This window comes from Thalassophryne amazonica, chromosome 8 (genome assembly GCF_902500255.1).
Source record: "Thalassophryne amazonica chromosome 8, fThaAma1.1, whole genome shotgun sequence".
In the NCBI taxonomy this organism is placed as follows: domain Eukaryota; kingdom Metazoa; phylum Chordata; class Actinopteri; order Batrachoidiformes; family Batrachoididae; genus Thalassophryne; species Thalassophryne amazonica.
In genome coordinates this window covers 112,974,837-112,998,428 of record NC_047110.1, presented here as the reverse complement: position 1 = coordinate 112,998,428, position 23,592 = coordinate 112,974,837, and the positions used below count along the sequence as shown (strand labels likewise).

Below are 23,592 nucleotides of genomic sequence, written 5' to 3'. Positions count from 1 at the left end.
AAGGACACAAACAGGTGAGTTATTTGTGACTTATTTTTTATTTGTGATGAAATCCATGAGTGAATACGGTATTTATAAGTAATCTCACAGCAGGCAGTCACACGACTGAATTCAGATGAAAACCTTTTTTTCCCCTCCCTAATTTTCGTTACGCTGATCATGTCGCCGTCCCTCACTCACACCAATGTCCTTTTCTTCATCTTCTCCCATCACCAGGATGCGGCACAACATCGTCCTCGTTTAGGGGGTCTTCCTTCTCACATTCATTAATGTCATCCTCGCTGAGATGATCATCTGCCAACAACAGTGAGATTACAGGGATTAAACAGAAATATACTCAAAGTAACACAAAAAAGCTTTATCAGCTTTAGGGAGTTTAGAAAAAGTCCATTTTTATATTTTTTAAGGAGTAAAAATCTCAGAGCGTTTTTAGCACATCCACTGCTGCATTATTCAAAAAGAAACATGACCACAGAAACAGTCTCCGTAAGAAAAATGCTATATGCCAGGGGTGGCCAAGTTCGGTCCTCCAGATCTACCTTCCTGACACTTAGTTGTCTCCCTGCTCCAACACACCTGAATCCAATGAAAGGCTCATTAAAAGTCTGCTAACAAGTCTTTCATTGGATTCAGGTGTGTGGAGCAGGGAGACAACTAAGAGTGTCAGGAGTAGATCTGGAGGACCGAACTTGGCCACCCTGCTATATGCTAATGACAGGGTTAATCATCAACTTGTGTCTGATCAACTCAGTTTTTAGAGATAACTCAGTTAATTGAATTATATTGTATTCTTATCACAGCTTGACTGACAAAACAAGTTACTTTAAAGAGAAAACACAGGGTTTTTGTTTGTTTGGTGATACCATTTCATGACTCAAATTTAATAGCTAAAATTCTTTGCAATGGTGGTCCACATGGTGTTCCACATGGATCTGTGTTAGGACCTATTATATTTCATTTCCAGAAATAAATTATATTCCATGGTAGCTGAACCCAGACTGTAGAACAAGCCACCTCTCAACTTACGCACTATTCCTGACTGAGCACTTTTTAAATCTGTTAAAAACGTTTTATTAAGCTGGCTTTAAACCTAGTGGGGAGGTGACATTCAGTTTGTTGTTTAAATTTATTGTGTGTTTTATTTTGTGAATCTGTGTTTATATTGTTAAACACTTTGGACACCATCTGGTGCTGTAAAGCGCATTAGAAATAAATGTTGATTGATTGATTGAATTACAGCCTCAAGTCTTCTTGAATATGATGCCACACAGAAACGGTTTTGGAATGGTGAACCGGGCAGCCGTCTGGGGCAACATTTTTTAATGACAGATGGGAGGCGACAAGCACTCAAAAAAAAAAAAAAAAACAAAAAAAAAAACAATCATCGCGCCACAAAGCGCTTTTCATATCACTGTGTGGGGAATTGGCACCCCCTGCAGCTGCAGGCGCCCCTACCTGCTAAGAAGGTCACACAAGCAGTGAGAAGTAGAAAGGGGAGGGGGCGGACAAGTAGAGTTTCTTTATGCAGAGAGTAGCAACAAGAAAACAGCCACGTGACTCAGGGAGCCATCTTGGGGCCAAACATCGTCACTGTTTTTTTTTTGTCTACATGAGGGATGTAATTTAAGGGTTTTTACTGTTTTAGTCTTACAGAGGGGATGTAATTTAAGTGTTTTTAGTCTCACCTGAGGGGATGTAAATTAAGGGTTTTTACTGCGTGTTTAGTTTACCCAAGGGGGCATAATTAAGGGTTTTTACTGTGTTTAGTCTCACCGAGGGGATGTAAATTAAGGGTTTTACTGTGTTTTAAGTCTCACTGAGGGGATGCAGTTTAAGGGTTTTTACTGCGTGTATAGTCTTACCCAAGGGGGCATAATTTAAGGGTTTTTACTGTGTTTTTAGTCTCACATGAGGGGATGTAAATTAAGGGTTTTACTGTGTTTTAGTTTACCAGAGGGGATGTAATTTAAGTGTTTTTAGTCTCACCTGAGGGGATGTAAATTAAGGGTTTACTGTGTTTTTAGTCTTACCAGAGGGGATGTTTAAGGGTTTTACTGTGTTTTTAGTCTTACCTGAGGGATGTAGTTTAAGGGTTTTACTGTGTTTTTAGTCTTACCAGAGGGGATGTAATTTAAGTGTTTTAGTCTCACCTGAGGGGATGTAAATTAAGGGTTTTACTGTGTTTTAGTCTACCTGAGGGGACGTAGTTTAAGGGTTTTACTGTCTTTTTAGTCTTACCAGAGGGGATGTAATTTAAGGTTTTTAGTCTCACATGAGGGGATGGAAATTAAGGGTTTTACTGTGTTTTTAGTCTTACCAGAGGGGATGTAAATTAAGGGTTTTACTGTGTTTTAGTCTTACCTGAGGGGATGTAGTTAAGGGTTTTACTGTGTTTTAGTCTTACCTGGGGGATGTAGTTTAAGGGTTTTACTGTGTTTTTAGTCTTACCAGAGGGGATGTTTAAGTGTTTTAGTCTCCTGAGGGGATGTAGTTTAAGGGTTTTACTGTCTTTTTAGTCTTACCAGAGGGGATGTAATTTAAGTGTTTTTAGTCTCACATGAGGGGATGGAATAAGGGTTTTACTGTGTTTTTAGTCTTCAGGGGATGTAGTTAAGGGTTTTACTGCGTTTTGGTCTTACTGAGGGATGTAGTTAAGGGTTTTACTGTGTTTTTAGTCTTACCAGGGGACGTAGTTTAAGGGTTTTACTGTTTTTTAGTCTTACCAGAGGGATGTAATTTAAGTGTTTTTAGTCTCACATGAGGGGATGGAAATTAAGGGTTTTACTGTGTTTTTAGTCTTACCAGAGGGGATGTAAATTAAGGGTTTTACTGTGTTTAGTCTTACCTGAGGGGACGTAGTTTAAGGGTTTTACTGTCTTTTTAGTCTTACCAGAGGGGATGTAATTTAAGTGTTTTTAGTCTCACATGAGGGGATGGAAATTAAGGGTTTTACTGTGTTTTAGTCTTACCAGAGGGATGTAAATTAAGGGTTTTACTGTGTTTTTAGTCTTACCTGAGGGGATGTAGTTTAAGGGTTTTACTGTGTTTTTGGTCTTACCTGAGGGGACGTAGTTTAAGGGTTTTACTGTGTTTTTAGTCTTACCAGAGGGGACGTAAATTAAGGGTTTTACTGTTTTTAGTCTTACCAGAGGGGATGTAATTTAAGTGTTTTGTAGTCTTTCCAGAGGGGATGTAATTTAAGTGTTTTTAGTCTTTCCAGAGGGATGTAATTAAGGGTTTTACTGTGTTTTTAGCCTTACCAGAGGGATGTAATTTAAGTGTTTTAGTCTCACCTGAGGGGATGTAAATTAAGGGTTTTTACTGCGTGTTTAGTCTTACCCAAGGGGGCATAATTTAAGGGTTTTTACTGTGTTTTTAGTCTCAGGGGGGATGTAAATTAAGGGTTTTACTGTTTTAAGTCTCACTGAGGGGATGCAGTTTAAGGGTTTTTACTGCGTGTATAGTCTTACCCAAGGGGGCATAATTTAAGGGTTTTTACTGTGTTTTTAGTCTTACCAGAGGGGATGTAATTTAAGTGTTTTTAGTCTCACCTGAGGGGATGTAAATTAAGGGTTTTACTGTGTTTTTGGTCTTACCTGAGGGGACGTAGTTTAAGGGTTTTACTGTGTTTTTAGTCTCACAGGGGATGTAAATTAAGGGTTTTACTGTGTTTTTAGTCTTACCTGAGGGGATGTAGTTTAAGGGTTTTACTGTGTTTTTAGTCTCACCTGGGGGGATGTATTAAGGGTTTTACTGTGTTTTTAGTCTCACCTGAGGGGATGTAAATTAAGGGTTTTACTGTGTTTTTAGTCTCACATGAGGGGATGGAAATTAAGGGTTTTACTGTGTTTTTAGTCTTACCTGAGGGGATGTAGTTTAAGGGTTTTACTGTGTTTTTAGTCTTACCTGAGGGGATGTAGTTTAAGGGTTTTACTGTGTTTTTAGTCTTACCTGAGGGGATGTAGTTTAAGGGTTTTACTGTGTTTTTAGTCTTACCAGAGGGATGTAATTTAAGTGTTTTAGTCTCACCTGAGGGGATGTAAATTAAGGGTTTTACTGTGTTTTAAGTCTCACTGAGGGGATGCAGTTTAAGGGTTTTTTACTGCGTGTATAGTCTTACCCAAGGGGGCATAATTTAAGGGTTTTTACTGTGTTTTTAGTCTTACCTGAGGGGATGTAATTTAAGTGTTTTTAGTCTCACCTGAGGGGATGTAAATTAAGGGTTTTACTGTGTTTTTGGTCTTACCTGAGGGGACGTAGTTTAAGGGTTTTACTGTCTTTTTAGTCTTACCAGAGGGGATGTAATTTAAGTGTTTTTAGTCTCACATGAGGGATGTAAATTAAGGGTTTTACTGTGTTTTTAGTCTTACCTGAGGGGATGTAGTTTAAGGGTTTTACTGTGTTTTTAGTCTCACCTGAGGGGATGTAGTTTAAGGGTTTTACTGTGTTTTTAGTCTCACCTGAGGGGATGTAGTTTAAGGGTTTTACTGTGTTTTTAGTCTTACCTGAGAGGATGTAGTTTAAGGGTTTTACTGTGTTTTTAGTCTTACCAGAGGGGATGTAATTTAAGTGTTTTTAGTCTCACCTGAGGGGATGTAAATTAAGGGTTTTGCTGTGTTTTGGTCTTACCTGAGGGGACATAGTTTAAGGGTTTTACTGTGTTTTTAGTCTTACCAGAGGGGATGTAATTTAAATGTTTTTAGTCTCACATGAGGGGATGTAAATTAAGGGTTTTACTGTGTTTTTAGTCTTACCAGAGGGATGTAATTTAAGTGTTTTTAGTCTCACCTGAGGGGATGTAATTTAAGTGTTTTTAGTCTCACCTGAGGGGATGTAATTTAAGTGTTTTTAGTCTCACATGAGGGGATGTAATTTAAGTGTTTTTAGTCTCACATGGGGGGATGTAAATTAAGGGTTTTACTGTGTTTTTAGTCTTACCAGAGGGGATGCAATTTAAGTGTTTTTAGTCTCACCTGAGGGGATGTAATTTAAGTGTTTTTAGTCTCACATGAGGGGATGTAAATTAAGGGTTTTGCTGTGTTTTTGGTCTTACCTGAGGGGACATAGTTTAAGGGTTTTACTGTGTTTTAGTCTTACCAGAGGGGATGTAATTTAAATGTTTTTAGTCTCACATGAGGGGATGTAAATTAAGGGTTTTACTGTGTTTTTAGTCTTACCAGAGGGGATGTAATTTAAGTGTTTTTAGTCTCACCTGAGGGATGTAATTTAAGTGTTTTTAGTCTCACCTGAGGGGATGTAATTTAAGTGTTTTTAGTCTCACATGGGGGGATGTAAATTAAGGGTTTTACTGTGTTTTTAGTCTTACCAGAGGGGATGCATTTAAGTGTTTTTAGTCTCACCTGAGGGATGTAATTTAAGTGTTTTTAGTCTCACATGAGGGGATGTAAATTAAGGGTTTTACTGTGTTTTTAGTCTTACCAGAGGGGATGTAATTTAAGTGTTTTTAGTCTCACCTGAGGGGATGTAAATTAAGGGTTTTACTGTGTTTTGGTCTTACCTGAGGGGACGTAGTTTAAGGGTTTTACTGTGTTTTTAGTCTTACCAGAGGGGATGTAATTTAAGTGTTTTTAGTCTCACATGAGGGGATGTAAATTAAGGGTTTTACTGTTTTTAGTCTTACCAGAGGGGATGTAATTTAAGTGTTTTTAGTCTCACTTGAGGGGATGTAAATTAAGGGTTTTACTGTGTTTTTAGTCTTACACGAGGAGACGTAGTTTAAGGGTTTTACTGTGTTTTTTATTCTTACCAGAGGGATGTAATTTAAGTGTTTTTAGTCTTACCTGAGGGGATGTAATTTAAGTGTTTTAGTCTCACATGAGGGGATGTAAATTAAGGGTTTTACTGTGTTTTTAGTCTTACCAGAGGGGATGTAATTTAAGTGTTTTTAGTCTCACCTGAGGGGATGTAAATTAAGGGTTTTACTGTGTTTTTTAGTCTTACCTGAGGGGGTATTCAAAGGTTTACTGTTTTAGTCTTACCTGAGGGGAGTAATTTAAGGTTTTACTGCGTTTTTAGTCTTACCTGAGGGGATGTAATTTAAGTGTTTTAGTCTTAACTGAGGGGATGTAATTAAGGGTTTTTTACTGTGTTTTAGTCTTACCTGAGGGGTGTCATTCAAGGCTTTTACTGTTTTTAGTCTTACCTGAGGGGATGTAATTCAAGGTTTTACTTGTTTTTAGTCTTACCTGAGGGGATGTAATTTAAGTGTTTTAGTCTTACCTGAGGGGATGTAATTAAGGTTTTAATGTGTTTTTAGTCTTACCTGAGGGGATGTAATTTAAGGGTTCTTATTGTGTTTTAGTCTTACCTGAGGGGATGTAATTTAAGGGTTCTTAATGTGTTTTAGTCTTACCTGAGGGGATGTAATTTAAGTGTTTTAGTCTCAACTGAGGGGATGTAATTTAAGGGTTCGTAATGTGTTTTAGTCTTACCTGAGGGGATGTAATTTAAGTGTTTTAGTCTCCTGAGGGGATGTAATTTAAGGTGTACATCGGAATGCTCTAAAGGTGTGTACTGCCCCCAGGGAGAGTTAGGATTAGGGGTAGAAGAAGGGATCCGGAAGGAGGGGAATGTGAGATCCCCGTATGGTATGGGTTTTGGCCGGTCGCGGTTGAACAGCGACCGGTGGAGGCCCCCCAGGACGTGCTTCGCCGTTCTACCCGTGTAAATTTTGGCCGGCCACCGGCCCGTTACCCTGATTAGTACTGTGTGCGTTGCAGGGACTGGCAACGATAAGGAGGGGGGGGGATGTAATCCAGCTTTTGACTTGAACTGTGCTGTTCCTTTTGGTTGCTAAGGTGACCGTGGGCGCACCTGATTCCTTTGGATTATTGTAATTAGTTCACCTGGGGTGTAAGCGTGAAGGAGTCGATATAAGACGGGGTTTTGTGGAACGAAGGAGGACTTTGGCTGTCATCGTGATTGACTGCTCGCAGAGTGACTTTTTATCTTTGTTTTATACTAAATTCTGGTTTAAAATCGTTTTTTTTTTTATATATTTTGTGATTTGTAATAAATTGTAATATTAAGTTTGCTCTGTTTGGTTACTCCAGCTCCATTTTATTATAGTTTCACGCATTATTTGATTGTGTTTCCATTCATTAATTCAAAACCCACAATAAACCCGCAAATCCGGGCTTATATATGCAGTGGAAACCACTGATTCCAGCTGACGTGAATGTGAGGGTGATGATGTCACAGAGAACAGCGTGTGAACAGGCACATGGCAAATACACGTTTTAAACACACACTTTTCATACTCCATCTGTTTGAGCAAACACACAGTTTACACAGCAGCAGTAAACCCACAACCTCTCAGCTTGGTAAACACTTATTCATCCGTATCCATGGCAACACTGGTGGACCAACAATATCAGCATCAAGAAAGGTCCAATAATTTCACACAATAAATCTCATTCATGCAACACAAAGATATGTCAACTTGGTGAGAAAAGAAATGTGTGACGTTCATATTGGCTCAAGGATTTAAAACAGGTTTTGGTTGATATGAAGATCCTGATGTAAACGTGCAGCGGTTGATCAACTTTTCCCCGCAGACGTCATGTTTAATGCAAATTAAGATGAACTCAAATTAAAGTGCATTTTTGTTTCAGTGTCACAGGGAATCAGACGCCGTGTGAAGACAGACATCATGTCCTGCAGGACGTCCTCGACAGGTTTCTCTGCCAAAGCTGCAAGAAATACATTTCTAAGTAATGAGATGGCGGTGCAGCGTCACTGCGTGGGTTTGGCAGTGACACGTTCTGATCCGCCCTACAGCCTGGATCAGTCAGTTTGCCGTATACTTTCAAAATAAAGTGAGGAGACAATTTGGCAACTAGGAAGACATGTCTGCATCGTCCCTGCTGTCTGCCAGAGACCGAAGCACCGCTTCTTCCTTTGCGTCACACAATTTCACCGTCTGCGCCGTGAACGCACACAGACGCGCATCCTGTCGCACAGGAGGCAGCAGGTCCACGTTGCCAAGTTAACAGATCAGATCCAGTGATGGGGAGAAAAAGTCCACATTTCCACACTGCACAACCTGTCCTCAAACAGAAGCTGAATCTTCACTGCGGTCCACAACAGCGCAATGAAGACGGACAGATTCCTGACGGAGAGACACAAAAAGCTTGTTTTTAAACGCAAGAACGGCTGCATGTTGTTGGAGTCCGGCAGAGTTTTGTCTGTGTGTGTGTTTTGTCCACAGAGATAGCAGCATCAGAAACGTGTCCCCATGAATGTGTCTTTGTGGTTTTCAGAAGTTTCTTAACAATGTAAACACCAACGTGCATGGGCATTTTGCAGTGGAGGGTCACATCTCCAAAGCTGAGTCCATGGTCCTCAGCGGATCACAGGTGGACTGTTCTGTCCACATCAGGTCCCTCTTAAGTCCAAGAACTGAATTTTGAAGGCTCTAAAGAAGTAAAGATGTGCTGGTTGTGGATTTATTTCAGAAGGTCAAGTCTGGGAGCGTGCACTGCCGCTGCACGTTTCTGCAGCCACCACACCACACAACCACCTTAGGTCCTGATGGCCCCATCCAGGCTGAGAACCAGTCCACCACCAGCAGCCAGGTAAAACATAGGGGAGTGTCCTTGAGCTTCTCCAGCCACTATGGTGCTGCACACTGAGACACCTGTGTCCTGGATCCTGTCCAGAGAAACTCACCACATGGACTAAGTGTGGTGTCTGATGTTCCCTCACAGTGTCAGTGATCCCTCCTCATCTTAGTCTCACTAAGTAACCATTCACTGGACACAAAGTCATTCCAGCAGGACCCCAAGATCCTCCACAGAGACCTGGGACCAAAGACATGTAGTCCTCACCTTAGAACACTGGTTAGAGTCCACGTCTGATAACTATCCTGTGAGACAAACAGCACCAGGACCCTAAAGTCTTGGACCTTTATTTTCTTTGCAAAGACCTAAACATTACCAAACACCTCTGACCTTTGACCTCATGTTTCCATCAGCTCTTCCCAGGTGTCTCTGGATCTCAAAAGGACCCAGAGACATGAAGGTCACTGTTGAGATCAGCTGACAGGGACACAGTGTTTACCAGTGTTGCAGACCGAACACTCCGCCCCTAAAAATCGGTCCGCCTTTTGTATCTGCACATGCGTCATTTTGGACCACAGCGGAACGTCTGAGATGGAGTCTCTTCACCAAAGCCATCAAATGGATTAATGAGATTATTAACCATCAGATAATAAAGGTAAAACCTCTTAAATCACTCTAAGTCAGTTTTAAGCAGAAACTCGCCGAAATTCTGTGACGCTTCGATATGACCAACATGCAGTGAACGCATCAGCTAGCAGCTTGTATAGCTGCGGCGCTCTGATCGCTTCCTCCATCTTTTATGATGAAATAATGCTGAATTTATGTGGAAATGATTGTTGTAGAAAAGCTTCAGATATCAGTCGCTGAGACAGATGATGACTGGAGGCAGTTTGAAGCAGAAACGACCGTGATAATCGATGAACCGCGTCATCGGGGGGACTGATTGTTAGGGGGACCGTTTGGTCGGTGACACCGGGCCAGACTGTGCTGTCACTGTGACTCCATCACCGTAGAATTGTGAAAACTCACACCTGAACTCAAGTGACCTCCAGCGACCAATCAACCTTCACGACTTTCATGACCTCACTGTGACCCCACAGAGGACAAGTATTTGAATCCCTCACAACCCAAACTAGAACTAATGAAGCTTTTGTGGATGAAACAACTACATAAGTCCAGTTGACCTGACATGACCTCCTTGGACCCCAGGCCCTGGACGCCTGATAGTCCAACATCCAGATACGCTGAACTCCACCACTTTACTCTCATCCAACCTTTCATTTCCTCAAACCTGCTGGTTACCGACGGGTAACAGCCTGGAGATGCTGTTGCAAGGAAAAACACACGATTGGAAGCATTTTGCCCAAATAAATATTTCAGGTTTCTGGTAAATCTTTCATGAGCAGCGGCGCTCTTCTGTTTGAGTGTCTGCAGACTCTCAGGGACGTCACTGTGTTTGCAAACGATCGAGAACGGAAACAGAGACGGCAATTTGAGACTGCAGAGACAATATCCTCACGGATCTGTTCAAACGTACACAACAGGACTCGCGGGGATCACCGATTCCGGATCAGTCCATGCAGACCTGGAATCAGGAGGAAGACCTTGTCCTTCTGTCCGCGTCATCGTCTGCACAAAGACCACAAAACACAGCAGCAGTGGAATCAGATCGGAATGAGCCCAAATCCAGAGTTTGGGGAATCAGAATCAATGAGTTAATGGCTGCGATCAGTTACCGCGCGACTCTGCCAATACGCTGTTTATTTCTGCTAATGGCAGCGAAACGAGGAGCGCACGCCCCATTAGCTCAGACGGCTCCAGTTCGCACTGCCTGCAGGCGCAGTTTGTGGAACAGATCATCTGGAATGTGATAAAGAGCAACACAACAAGCTCCATCAAGACCGCTGCACGCTGCCCAAACACCAACTCACACAGCGAGCAACAAGAAGAAGAAGAGGCAGCGTGCACACAGACTCCACCTGCCAAGAGTCGCTGCAGCTCTCCGGGCGACCGTCTGACCTTAAACCAAAGTATTCCCCCCCCCGGCAATTGACAAAACCACACATTTCCTGTAACTTAGTATCTGTACTTCATCTGAAGACCTGTGAACGTAAAATAAACTGGACTCACCACCTGATTTTGGACCTTAAACAAACCCACGTGACCTCAGATTTTGATGGTTATTTTCAGGGTACAGGAAATTCAAATGTCTGTCGTTCTGTCAATAATTATGCTAGAATTACAAACTACCACTCAAACTGTGGCTCTGGGTGTGTGCGCTACGGAGTGGCATGATTTATGCAAATTATTTAATTAGTGGATCACCAGAGGTCAACAGGTCGAGTTTGGTAAATCTGAAACCTCCATCTTCAGACAAAAAAATGAACAAGTACAATCTCATTTTTTTCACATTAACACAAAGAATCCAATCTTATATTATGTGATTTCTCAAAAATAAATAAATAAAAATAAAAAAATCTACTTTTTTGGCTTTCTGACACAACATAGAATGAGACATGCTGTGAAAATGGACCTTTTCATGAAGATATTTGCGCTAATCTCTAATAGACCCACATGCACAATGTCTTCTCAGTTCCTTTGGTAACATAATAAAGGAGATTTCTGTTGTATCTCCACAACCTGCAGGGTTAGAAAGATGATCTAAAGTTTATATTGATCAGCAAGATATCTGTGATTGATTGGTATAGGTGGTGTCAAGGTGATGTGATGCTGTTCAGAGCGTGCAGATGGTCACCCCACTGAGTCCGGTCCGCTGGAGGTTTCTTCTAAACAAAACACACAGATGGAACTTTCCGTGACCACTGTGGCAGCGCTCTGCCTCATGGGTTGAGTCATGTCTGATCTTACCGTGTGCAGCGCCTTGAGGTGACTCGTGCTATGATTTGGTTCTCTATAAATCAACTGAACTGATGTCAGTCACCAAAAATTATTTTACACAAACTGTCTATGTGTTTGTTTGTCTATACGAGGGCTGTCAATAAAGTATAGGTCCTTTTTATTTTTTTCAAAAACTATATGGATTTCATTCATATGTTTTTACGTCAGACATGCTTGAACCCTCGTGAGCATGCGTGAGTTTTTCCACGCCTGTCGGTGACGTCATTCGCCTGTGAGCACTCCTTGTGGGAGGAGTCGTCCAACCCCTCGTCGGAATTCCTTTGTCTGAGAAGTTGCTGAGAGACTGGCGCTTTGTTTGATCAAACATTTTTCTAACCTGTGAGACACATCGAAGTGGACACGGTTCGAAAATTAAGCTGGTTTTCGGTGAAAACCAAAACGGCTGATGAGAGATTTTGAGGTGATACTGTAGCTTTAAGGACTTCCCACAGAGCGAGACGTCGTGCAGCGCTCCAGGCGCCGTCGTCAGCCTGTTTCAAGCTGAAAACCTCCACATTTCAGGCTCTATTGATCCAGGACGTCATGAGAGAACAGAGAAGTTTCAGAAGAAGTCGGTTTCAGCATTTTATCGGATATTTCACTGTTAAAGGAGATTTTTTTAATGAAAGACGTGCGGACGGGTCCGCGCGTCGGGACGCAGCCGGCGTGGTGCGGCGGCACAGGAAAAACACCTCCGTGTTGATAACCATTTGTAAAATCCAGGCGGCTTTTGATGGCTTTCAGTGGAGTGAGTATATGAGAAATTGTTTAACAGCTGGACATGTTCCAACTTGTCCTTAAGGCTTCCAACAGAGGTGTTTTTCTGTGGTGGAGCGTCGCCGCGGCTGTGAGCCAATGCTGCAATCCGTCCGCACGTCTTGCATTAAAAAAATCTCCTTTAACAGTGGAATATCCAGATAAAATGTGAAATGCTGACTTCCGTGGGAAGTCCTTAAAGCGACAGTATCACCTCAAAATCTCTCATCAGCCGTTTAAAATTTTCACCGAAAACCAGCTTAATTTTTCGAACCATGTCCACTTCGATGTGTCTCACAGGTTTAGAAAATATTTTTTGATCAAACAAAGCGCCAGTCTCTCAGCAACTTCTCAGACAAAGGAATTCGACGAGGGGTTGGACGACTCCTCCCACAAGGATGTGCTCACAGGCGAATGACGTCACCGACGGGCGTGAAAAACTCACGCATGCGCACGAGGGTTCAAGCATGTCTGACATAAAACATATGAATGAAATCCATATAGTCTTTGAAAAAAATAAAAAGGACCTATACTTTATGACAGACCTCGTATGTGGCCCTGTGACAGACTGGCATCCTGTCCAGGATGAACCCTGCCTCAGGCTCTGTGACTGCTGGGCTCCAACCCCCCAAGACCCGATGTTGGAGAAGCAGCTGAAGATGAGTGTGTGTGTGTGTGTCTCACACATTGAAAAATAATAAATAAAATAAAATAAAAACCTCCTTTTGCCCTCAGGCTTGAGTGTTTTCCTTGTTTACACATCTGTGCATCTTGTTATGGGACCTGTTCATTTGGGGCAGATTTTACATATAAATTACGCCTGTTGCCATGGCTCAACAAAAGCTGGTAGGTTCACACACCGATTAATTAAACTGTCAACTAGGCTGCTGTCAAATAAGAGAAACATTTCCAATGATATCTAGATTTTGTCTACAGCCAAAACGATATGGAAAACCTGGCGGGGGGAACAGATGCTGCAATAAAGGATTCTTAACTGAGGGCGAGGTTTGTACAGGAAAATTATCAGACGGAGGTGTTGACAGTACAAACTGAGCAATAGCGAGTCCATACTGTCAACACCTCGGTCTGATACTCCCATACAGCCCGAGCAAGCGAGGGTTAATAATTTGTTATATATATATATATATATATATATATATATATATATATATATATATATATATATAAACATGCAAACTTCAGGTCTCGCTTGAATATGAAAGCTGCTGATGGTTTTGGGCTCGTAATCAGACCTGTTCGCTTTCTTCACCTCCAGGAAGAACGTGCTAACAGATGGGCCACTCGTTAGCTGGTAAACTTTCAATCTGTGTGTTTTTTCGATGCTGCTTAGATATTTATGGAGTACGTTCATGTCTGACTTGGTTTTTCTAATTGTGTTTTTAACTTTCTGGTTTGCAACAAATGTGATACGCAATCTGGACCGATATCATGGTAACATCTGATATGGAAAAACATCACACCAGAATCAGCCAATCAGAGTGCACATAGCGTTGTAGTCATATAATAACAAAGTAAAAAAAATGCATGATACAATACACCTGCTGGTATATACATGAAAATTCCAATGATTACAAATATTTCACCATCAAACCCTTAAGACAAACAAATGTAATTAAGGCTCAACGTTTTAGGTTAACATGAAGTTTATTATAAATAACTATAACAACAGCCAACCAACATATCAACGCTGGACTTTTGTCTGTTTTGACCGTGCCTATCTGGCAGCACAGTGACCACTTATATCTTGTTGCTGGAAAACTTCCACTCCGACTTAAGTTTGCATGTTTATACAGTTTTGTAATTTGTATCTGTATCATGGCCCGGGCAGAGGATCACCCCTTTGAGTCTGGTCTGCTTGAGGTTTCTTCCTCAAATCATCAGAGGGAGGTTTTTTATTACCACTGTTGCTTGTGTTCTTGCTCTGGGGGTTGGTACAGTTAGACCTTACTTATGTGAAGAGCTTTGTGGCAACTTTGTTGTGATTGACTCTATATAAATTAAAATAAATTGAAATTGACTGAAAATTAATGACAGCTGGTCGCTTTGACTCCGTCTCATGTAGCCAGTGTGACCAAGGGGTGATAGGGGTGCCAGCCACGCTTGGCAACATTTTTAAACAATGCCGTTGGTGTACCCTCTGCTGGACAAAATAGATAATGACACCATTTCCAACAGCCAAAGTGTTTTTCAGTGTTGTTTATTCTGTAAATAAAAGTTTTCATATCTGCAATTATAACACCGATACACTTGTGAAAGGTTGATATTGGACTGGTAACGTCGGCTGCAGGCTTGAATTTTCTAATTTTGTTGAGAAATATTTGCTGGGCCACGCCCAATGAGCTGCTGCAGTTTTTAACGACTTAAATACCTTAACCTTGTAGTTATGTCAGTGTTGATTAGCTACATGTTGACAACACAGTAGCTGCAGCAGGATTTGCGTCCAGCTCCACCCCTTTGCTCAGCATTACCATCCTTAATTTAGCAAGCATAACATTACAAGTTCCACAACTTCTAGCTACATGGAATTATTCAACCATACCTTTGTTTTTTATGACATCTGTCAACAGACAGAGCACACAGGCCTTATGACATCATAAAGGTTTATAGATATTCCAGTGACACCCTTATGACTTTAATCTCCTGCTTGTTTTATGATGTCATAAAGGCTGAGTACCATAAAAACCGATCCCTCTTGGTGAAGGGTTTTGAGGACACCACCGGGAGTGATTTCCTTCCGTTTAATCAAAAACATTCAAAGTAAAATCACAAACTCTTTGTACTTACAGGCACAGACATGTGCACAGTGGAGGCTTTCTGTCCCGGAAAGAATCGACTTTTCCTTCAGGTCAGTCGTTGTCGGTGTGGGTCATTGTGTCCTGGTGGTGGTTTCGGTCGGTAACGGAACCGAGGTCCGCAGCGGGAGCGGTTTTTTTTTTTTTCCAGCACTGCGGTTCGCAGATCCTCGTTTCTTCTTTTTTTTTTTCCCCAAAAGGCGGAATAAAACCGCGCGGACCGGCGGCTCGCTGATTTCGGGGTCAAACGCGACGTTAAACGCTGACAGCTCGGTAACGTGAGCACCGCCTCGCGCGCGCGCAACTCCGCCGCCCCTCTGAGGCGCGCGCGCGGATCTAAAGGGGCCGCGCGCGCGCCCCCTGCCGGCCGAAGGGTCACAGACCACGCCTTCAACCAAACCCCGCGTCTGAGATCAATACTGACGATCGATGAGACGAAAAAACGAACGTTTCACTCGGTGAAGAGGAAAGACAAAAAAATAATAATGCTAATTAAAAAAAATATATACATTGCGTTAGCCGGGAATCGAACCCGGGTCAACTGCTTGGAAGGCAGCTATGCTAACACTATACCACCAACGCAGACAATCTAATTAAGACAAATCACTCATACGAGGAATACTTAATATGGAATAAAAAAAAAAAATTTATAAATCAAGTTCTTGTATGATGTGTATTTTTTTCCCATAGTTTAACAGTCAAAAAAAAAAAAAAGAGCTGCACTCACACTTTCAATCACTCTTTTGTGTATTTGTTCTGCCTTCTGTGTTTAACTTTAATTGGTCCAAGAACTTTTTTAACAAGGAAAACAAGATCCTGCATTCTCGAGGTGGCTCATCCGGGAACTGAACCTCAAGCGGCAGCGTTTCTCCATGAAAACGTCGCCGAACTCAATACAAATACATGTAATTTGGTCACTTTTCAAATGGGTCAGACTCGTCAATAAAGTCAATTTAATGTACAAGGGTTCATTTTAAGTCAGCTTGGTGTATAAATCTCACTGTTGGAGGGAATGAGAGCTGTCAGCTGGCTTCAATATAACAGCATACAGGCCCAGCGTGCTGCCACCGAGCAGCACGTCACTGAAGCACAAATTCTCGCCTTCACATTGGTCATTTGGTGAAGTAACCTAGCGTCAACCTTCAGAATTAGCGGGAATTGAACGCAGGTCAATTGCTTAGAAGGCAGCTATGCTAACCAGAATACCACAAACACCCAAAGACCTGAGCGACATTAAGTTCAACTGAAGTTCAGCTGACCTTGGCAGGGTCGTCTTGGAATCCACCTGACTGTGCGCCACATTTGGTCCAAATTAGTTTGAAAATCACATTTGTCACAGCCATTTGTCACAGCCACTTGTTGGATGCATCAGTGATTTTTTTTTCCCATTTATATAGTGCCAAATCAATCAATCAATCAACTTTTTTTTTATATAGCGCCAAATCACAACAAACAGTTGCCCCAAGGCGCTTTATATTGTAAGGCAAGGCCATACAATAATTATGAAAAACCCCAACGGTCAAAACGACCCCCTGTGAGCAAGCACTTGGCTACAGTGGGAAGGAAAAACTCCCTTTTAACAGGGAAGAAACCTCCAGCAGAACCAAGCTCAGGGAGGGGCAGTCTTCTGCTGAGACTGGTTGGGGCTGAGGGAAAGAACCAGGAAAAAGACATGCTGTGGAAGGGGGCAGAGATCGATCACTAATGATTAAATGCGGAGTGATGCATACAGAGCAGAAAGAGAAAGAAACAGTGCATCATGGGAACCCCCCCACAGTCTACGTCTAAAGCAGCATAACCAAGGGATAGTCCAGGGTCACCTGATCCAGCCCTAACTATAAGCCTTAGCGAAAAGGAAAGTTTTAAGCCTAATCTTAAAAGTAGAGAGGGTATCTGTCTCCCTGATCTGAATTGGGAGCTGGTTCCACAGGAGAGGAGCCTGAAAGCTGAAGGCTCTGCCTCCCATTCTACTCTTACAAACCCTAGGAACTACAAGTAAGCCTGCAGTCTGAGAGCGAAGTGCTCTAATGGGGTAATATGGTACTACGAGGTCCCTAAGATAAGATGGGACCTGATTATTCAAAACCTTATAAGTAAGAAGAAGAATTTTAAATTCTATTCTAGAATTAACAGGAAGCCAATGAAGAGAGGCCAACACGGGTGAGATATGCTCTCTCCTGCTAGTCCCCGTCAGTACTCTAGCTGCAGCATTTTGAATTAACTGAAGGCTTTTTAGGGAACTTTTAGGACAACCTGATAATAATGAATTACAATAGTCCAGCCTAGAGGAAATAAATGCATGAATTAGTTTTTCAGCATCACTCTGAGACAAGACCTTTCTGATATTAGAGATATTGCGTAAATGCAAAAAGGCAGTCCTACATATTTGTTTAATATGCGCTTTGAATGACATATCCTGATCAAAAATGACTCCAAGATTTCTCACAGTATTACTAGAGGTCAGGGAAATGCCATCCAGAGTAAAGATCTGGTTAGAGACCATGCTTCTAAGATTTGTGGGGCCAAGTACAATAACTTCAGTTTTATCTGAGTTTAAAAGCAGGAAATTAGAGGTCATCCATGTCTTTATGTCTGTAAGACAATCCTGCAGTTTAGCTAATTGGTGTGTGTCCTCTGGTTTCATGGATAGATAAAGCTGGGTATCATCTGCGTAACAATGAAAATTTAAGCAATACCGTCTAATAATACTGCCTAAGGGAAGCATGTATAAAGTGAATAAAATTGGTCCTAGCACAGAACCTTGTGGAACTCCATAATTAACTTTAGTCTGTGAAGAAGATTCCCCATTTACATGAACAAACTGTAATCTATTAGACAAATATGATTCAAACCACCGCAGCGCAGTGCCCTTAATACCTATGACATGCTCTAATCTCTGTAATAAAATTTTATGGTCAACAGTATCAAAAGCAGCACTGAGGTCCAACAGAACAAGCACAGAGATAAGTCCACTGTCCGAAGCCATAAGAAGATCATTTGTAACCTTCACTAATGCTGTTTCTGTACTATGATGAATTCTAAAACCTGACTGAACCTCTTCAAATAGACCATTCCTCTGCAGGTGATCAGTTAGCTGTTTTACAACTACCCTCTCAAGAATCTTTGAGAGAAAAGGAAGGTTGGAGATTGGCCTATAATTAGCTAAGATAGCTGGGTCAAGTGATGGCTTTTTAAGTAATGGTTTAATTACTGCCACCTTAAAAGCCTGTGGTACATAGCCAACTAACAAAGATAAGTTGATCATATTTAAGATTGAAGCATTAAATAATGGTAGGACTTCCTTGAGCAGCCTGGCAGGAATGGGGTCTAATAAACATGTTGATGGTTTGGATGAAGTAATTAATGAAAATAACTCAGACAGAACAATCGGAGAGAAAGAGTCTAACCAAATACCGGCATCACTGAAAGCAGCCAAAGATAACGATACATCTTTGGGATGATTATGAGTAATTTTTTCTCTAATAGTCAAAATTTTGTTAGCAAAGAAAGTCATGAAGTCATTACTAGTTAAAGTTAATGGAATACTCAGCTCAATAGAGCTCTGACTCTTTGTCAGCCTGGCTACAGTGCTGAAAAGAAACCTGGGGTTGTTCTTATTTTCTTCAATTAGTGATGAGTAGAAAGATGTCCTAGCTTTACGGAGGGCTTTTTTATAGAGCAACAAACTCTTTTTCCAGGCTAAGTGAAGATCTTCTAAATTAGTGAGACGCCATTTCCTCTCCAACTTACGGGTTATCTGCTTTAAGCTACGAGTTTGTGAGTTATACCACGGAGTCAGACACTTCTGATTTAAAGCTCTCTTTTTCAGAGGAGCTACAGCATCCAAAGTTGTCTTCAATGAGGATGTAAAACCATTGACGAGATACTCTAACTCCCTTACAGAGTTTAGGTAGCTACTCTGCTCTGTGTTGGTATATGACATTAGAGAACATAAAGAAGGAATCATATCCTTAAACCTAGTTACAGCGCTTTCTGAAAGACTTCTAGTGTAATGAAACTTATTCCCCACTGCAGGGTAGTCCATCAGGGTAAATGTAAATGTTATTAAAAAATGATCAGACAGAAGGGAGTTTTCAGGGAATACTGTTAAGTCTTCTATTTCCATACCATAAGTCAAAACAAGATCTAAGATATGATTAAAGTGGTGGGTGGACTCATTTACTTTTTGAGCAAAGCCAATAGAGTCTAATAATAGATTAAATGCAGTGTTGAGGCTGTCATTTTCAGCATCTGTGTGGATGTTAAAATCGCCCACTATAAGTATCACAACAAATCACAACAAAGTTGCCTCAAGGGGCTTCACACAAGTAAGATCTAACCTACCCAACCCCCAGAGCAGCACACAGGTGACAGTGGTAAGAAAAAACTCCCTCTGAGGATTTGAGGAAGAAACCTCAAGCAGACCAGATTCAAAGGGGCGACCCTCTGCTTGGGCCATGCTAGCGACACAATTTACAAAACAAATATACATGGTGCACAGGACAAGAGGGTTGCAGAAACAAACACCACACCCATCTCTGGATGGAGCTGCACCTTAAACAGAGAGAAAAAACAGAATCAGGCATCAGAAAGACAACAGATACAGTATAATTTGTCAGCATTAAAAAACAAGAAAAACAGGAAACACTAAGGTGATCGCCGGCCACTAGCACTAAGCTTCACTAAAAGACCCAGAATTTAGATAAAGTTAAGGCAGCGGCACGCTGCATTTACTGATAAAAATGAATTTAAAAGAGTATAAAGCATAGACATATACTATACCAGTATGCTAGACATACGAAAGGGAAAATAAGTGCGTCTTAAGTGTGGACTTGAAAGTCTCAACAGAATCTGGCTGTTTTATTGATGCAGGGAGATCATTCCACAGAACAGGGGCACAATAAGAGAAAGCTCTGTGATGTGTGGGGCAGCAACTCCAGGAAGGACACATCCAGGCTGGACAAACTGATCAGGCAGGCTATGTAATCTAAAGTTCTTTATCAAATTCTTGTGTGATTTATATTTTTTTCTATTTAAGATTTAACAAAAAATACATTCAGAAAAAACTGAGGTGTGTTCACACTTTCAATCACTCTTATGTGTATATGTGCCGCCTTCTGTGTTTAATTCTGATTTGTCCAAGTAGTTTTCTAACAAGGAAAACAACAAAGATACTGCATTAGCCAGGAATCGAACCCAGGTCAACTGCTTGGAAGGCAGCTATGCTAACCACTATACCACCAATGCACAGAGTCCTAAGTGACATCAAGTCCACCTGTAGCATGATGTCAATAGAACAAACAACACAGTGAAGGTTACAGTCATCTGCCATTTGACCCCAGTGACCTACAAGCCAAATGATGGAGGCCTAACTGATCTTGCCAGGGTCGTCTTGGAATCCACCTGATTGTGCGTCACATTTGGTCCAAATTAGGTTGAAAATCACATTTCTTGACCTTTGCCAAATTAACCATTTCAGGGTGATTTTGGGGTCAGTGTTCACTGGCATACAAAGGTCAAAGTGTGGGGTTACTCATCCAGGCAATGTTTACCCCGGACAGGTCACATGTCTGAGTGTCACACATGTGGCCTTTGGAAACTAGGAGGAAACTGAAACAAACACGGGAAGAACGCACAAATTAAAAAAAGATTTCTAACAACTGAACAAATAAATAAACAAAAACATTCCAGCATTTGACATTGTTGTTGATCCGGTTTTGGTAAAAAAACATTTTTTTTTGTCAAAGCTGATTTTTACATAAAATCCAATTTTATGGAAGGGTCAAAATCACAGGATTTTTCAAACATTACTAAATCTTCAGGTTAACATTTTCTCTCGTCTGGAGCTGTTTGTCCCTTCATGTGACCCGTCATGTACCCATTGTCATTGCTAAACAAAAGCTGATTGGTCCACTGACCCATCAATCAATTCCTCAGCTATTGTTGAATTACAATGAAGGACTTTAAAATTTAAAACTGCATTCTTTAGAAAACTCTTGCAGCTTTTGCATGTGTTTTTTATATTATTTTACTTTGCTTATTATTTTACTTTGCTTACTTTTACTTTGTCATTGGTCTCATCTGATCTCATATTTAATCACGCAGTCTTGTAATATTCATCAAGATTGTATCCTGAAAGTTTAAAGCCAGGCAACAAAATCTTTTTATTTCGACATCAGGTACACAGGCTAGCTGTGCTAATGACGGTGTAGCAAAAGTAGGATTCTGTTTTACTGATTCTGTCACGTGTTTGAATCGGATTTAACAATATAATAAGAGCGAATGAGAGGAAAGGAAAAAAAAAAACAATACTTGCGTTGGCCGGGAATCGAACCCGGGTCAACTGCTTGGAAGGCAGCTATGCTAACCACTATACCACCAACGCTGACACGTTTAACTAGGCCAATTATTCATGCCATGAGTATGAAACTTGCTGAAAATATTTCTTAACTTCTATTCTTTTTGTAACTGCATTGGACGATCTTCGCTGTTCCTAAAACTCCATGGTGAAGATTTCTCTGCTCGCATTTAGCTTTACTTTCGACACGTACCGATCCTGACAAGTCAGACACACATCAACTATCACCGCAGGGAAACGCTTCAAAATAAAGTAACATTGCAATAAAGAAATCGGTAACTTCCCATCGATCGTTCATGAATTCTATTTAATTTAATCTATACTCATAAAAGCTGGTCATATAAATTACATATTATACCATGGAGGTTTTTATTTTTTAATGTTTAAAAAAATACCGATTTTTATTTTGAAGGCCTGTACCTACCCGTCTCGACCATTTTCATGGTGTTTCTGGTTTGCTGCGCCTCTCGAGCAAGAAAATCTAACTTGGAGCTCAAACCTTCACCTTTTTAAATATCATGTACAATAAGTGAAAAATAAAATAAGTCCCACAGCGCAATGCTCCAGATTAAAAGAAGCTAGCAGCACGCGCGTTTATGACTGACGTCATCAGAACAGGTGGCTCCAGAGAAACGACATATTTGTAAATAATTCGTGGTTTAATTTTTGGTCGAAAAGGTTTACTTACATTTTGAGGTAAACTGTCGGTGCTCGGTAATTTAAAAAGCATTTTTCAAGTGACTTTCATAACTTTGTGAGACTATCCTGGAAGCCGTTTCAACCATTTCGACAGTTAAAAGTGGGTGGAGATCTTTTTTATTTATTTACATTTGCTAACAAATCAATCAATCAATCTTTATTTATATAGCCTTTTCCACAGCCCAAAGGGTGACCAAAGTGCCTCGCAGTCAGATAAAAAACACAAGGTTACAGGTAACAAGAAGATAGATAATATAGGCTTTTTGGTTGTTTTGGGCCACCTTAGTTATTTTCTTGAATGAATTCCCTTCTAGTCTGGGTTGTTGGGTATCGATTTGAACAAACGTGCAAATTAAACTCAATCATGAAGCATGTGATCAAATATTTGGTGAGGTGACCATGAATAATTAAGAGCTCCGTGTTCTAACATTTAGCCCTCTGGCTGTTCTGTAAATTAAACATGATGTTAGACACGTGTTTGTAAGCGCAGCTTTGAATGGCAAACAGCACCGTTAAATTATAAAAGCCGTTACAGGCGTCGGATAAACTGTACCTGCTCTATAATTAATAAGTAGCCTATAGCTTATTTGGCAACGTGACTTGTCAAGCTAGTTAGCTTTCCATAAGCATGTGTGGTTTCCTGTTAGCGAGCTAATCTTGTGCAGAAATTATTTATCCTAGTAGTTGTGATATTTCGATATGATTGTTAACGTCCTTCTCACTGACGTGACACAAAACACAGACAGTTGTGGGTTTTTTTTATTGGTTTACAAAGTGAACATTCACTTACAGCAAAAACATTGACAAAAAGATTAAATTTACAACTGAAAGCAATACAATAATTCCATCACCTTAACACTGCCGGTATTTAAAGCAAAATCAAAGTGGAATGTTAGCTACATCACATTATCTGTGAATGTTTAAAACCTGACAACAAAAAAGTATTTTACCAATCACAAAAAAATATTGAGCACCCAGTTCAAAGACTGGCTATGGCTAACTAGCCTAGCACCTTTGCTAGCATGACTGGTAAATCTGTGGGTCAAACTAATTAGCGTTGCATAAGCATGTGGTTTTAGCTGTCCCTTTGGCTGCTCCCTTGTTTTTGCACACGGGGTCGCCACAGCAAATCCAAGGTGGATCTGCATGTTGAATTGGCACAGGTTTCACGCCCGATGCCCTTCCTGACGCAACTCCAAATGGAGAAATGTGGCAGGGGTGGGATTTGAACCCGGAACTTTCTGCACTGAAACCAAGCGCACTAACCACTTGGCCACCACCTTACGTTGTGATAATTCAATATGATGATTAGCATTGTGCTAACAGACACAAGACAAAATACAGGAAGTTGCTGCACCAAAGGATCAGCATCACCTGTTTAGGATGGTTTTGTTGCCAACTACAAAACAAACTTTGCACAGAATCCAGATGAATGAAGAGATCAGACATCGAAATGGAATCTCAACTTTTTTATTAAAAGTACTGC

General features: G+C 41.0%; 3 non-coding genes across 3 annotated transcripts; all 3 read right to left on the bottom strand.

Moving 5' to 3' along the window:
* Nucleotides 1–15,560: 15,560 nt before the first annotated feature.
* trnag-ucc lies at nucleotides 15,561–15,631 on the bottom strand. The gene has a single exon. It is a non-coding gene; the product is annotated as a tRNA-Gly (tRNA).
* A 4,593-nt stretch (nucleotides 15,632–20,224) lies between these two features.
* Nucleotides 20,225–20,296, bottom strand: trnag-ucc. Its single transcript has one exon. It is a non-coding gene; the product is annotated as a tRNA-Gly (tRNA).
* A 1,066-nt stretch (nucleotides 20,297–21,362) lies between these two features.
* trnag-ucc lies at nucleotides 21,363–21,434 on the bottom strand. The gene has a single exon. It is a non-coding gene; the product is annotated as a tRNA-Gly (tRNA).
* Nucleotides 21,435–23,592: the final 2,158 nt, after the last annotated feature.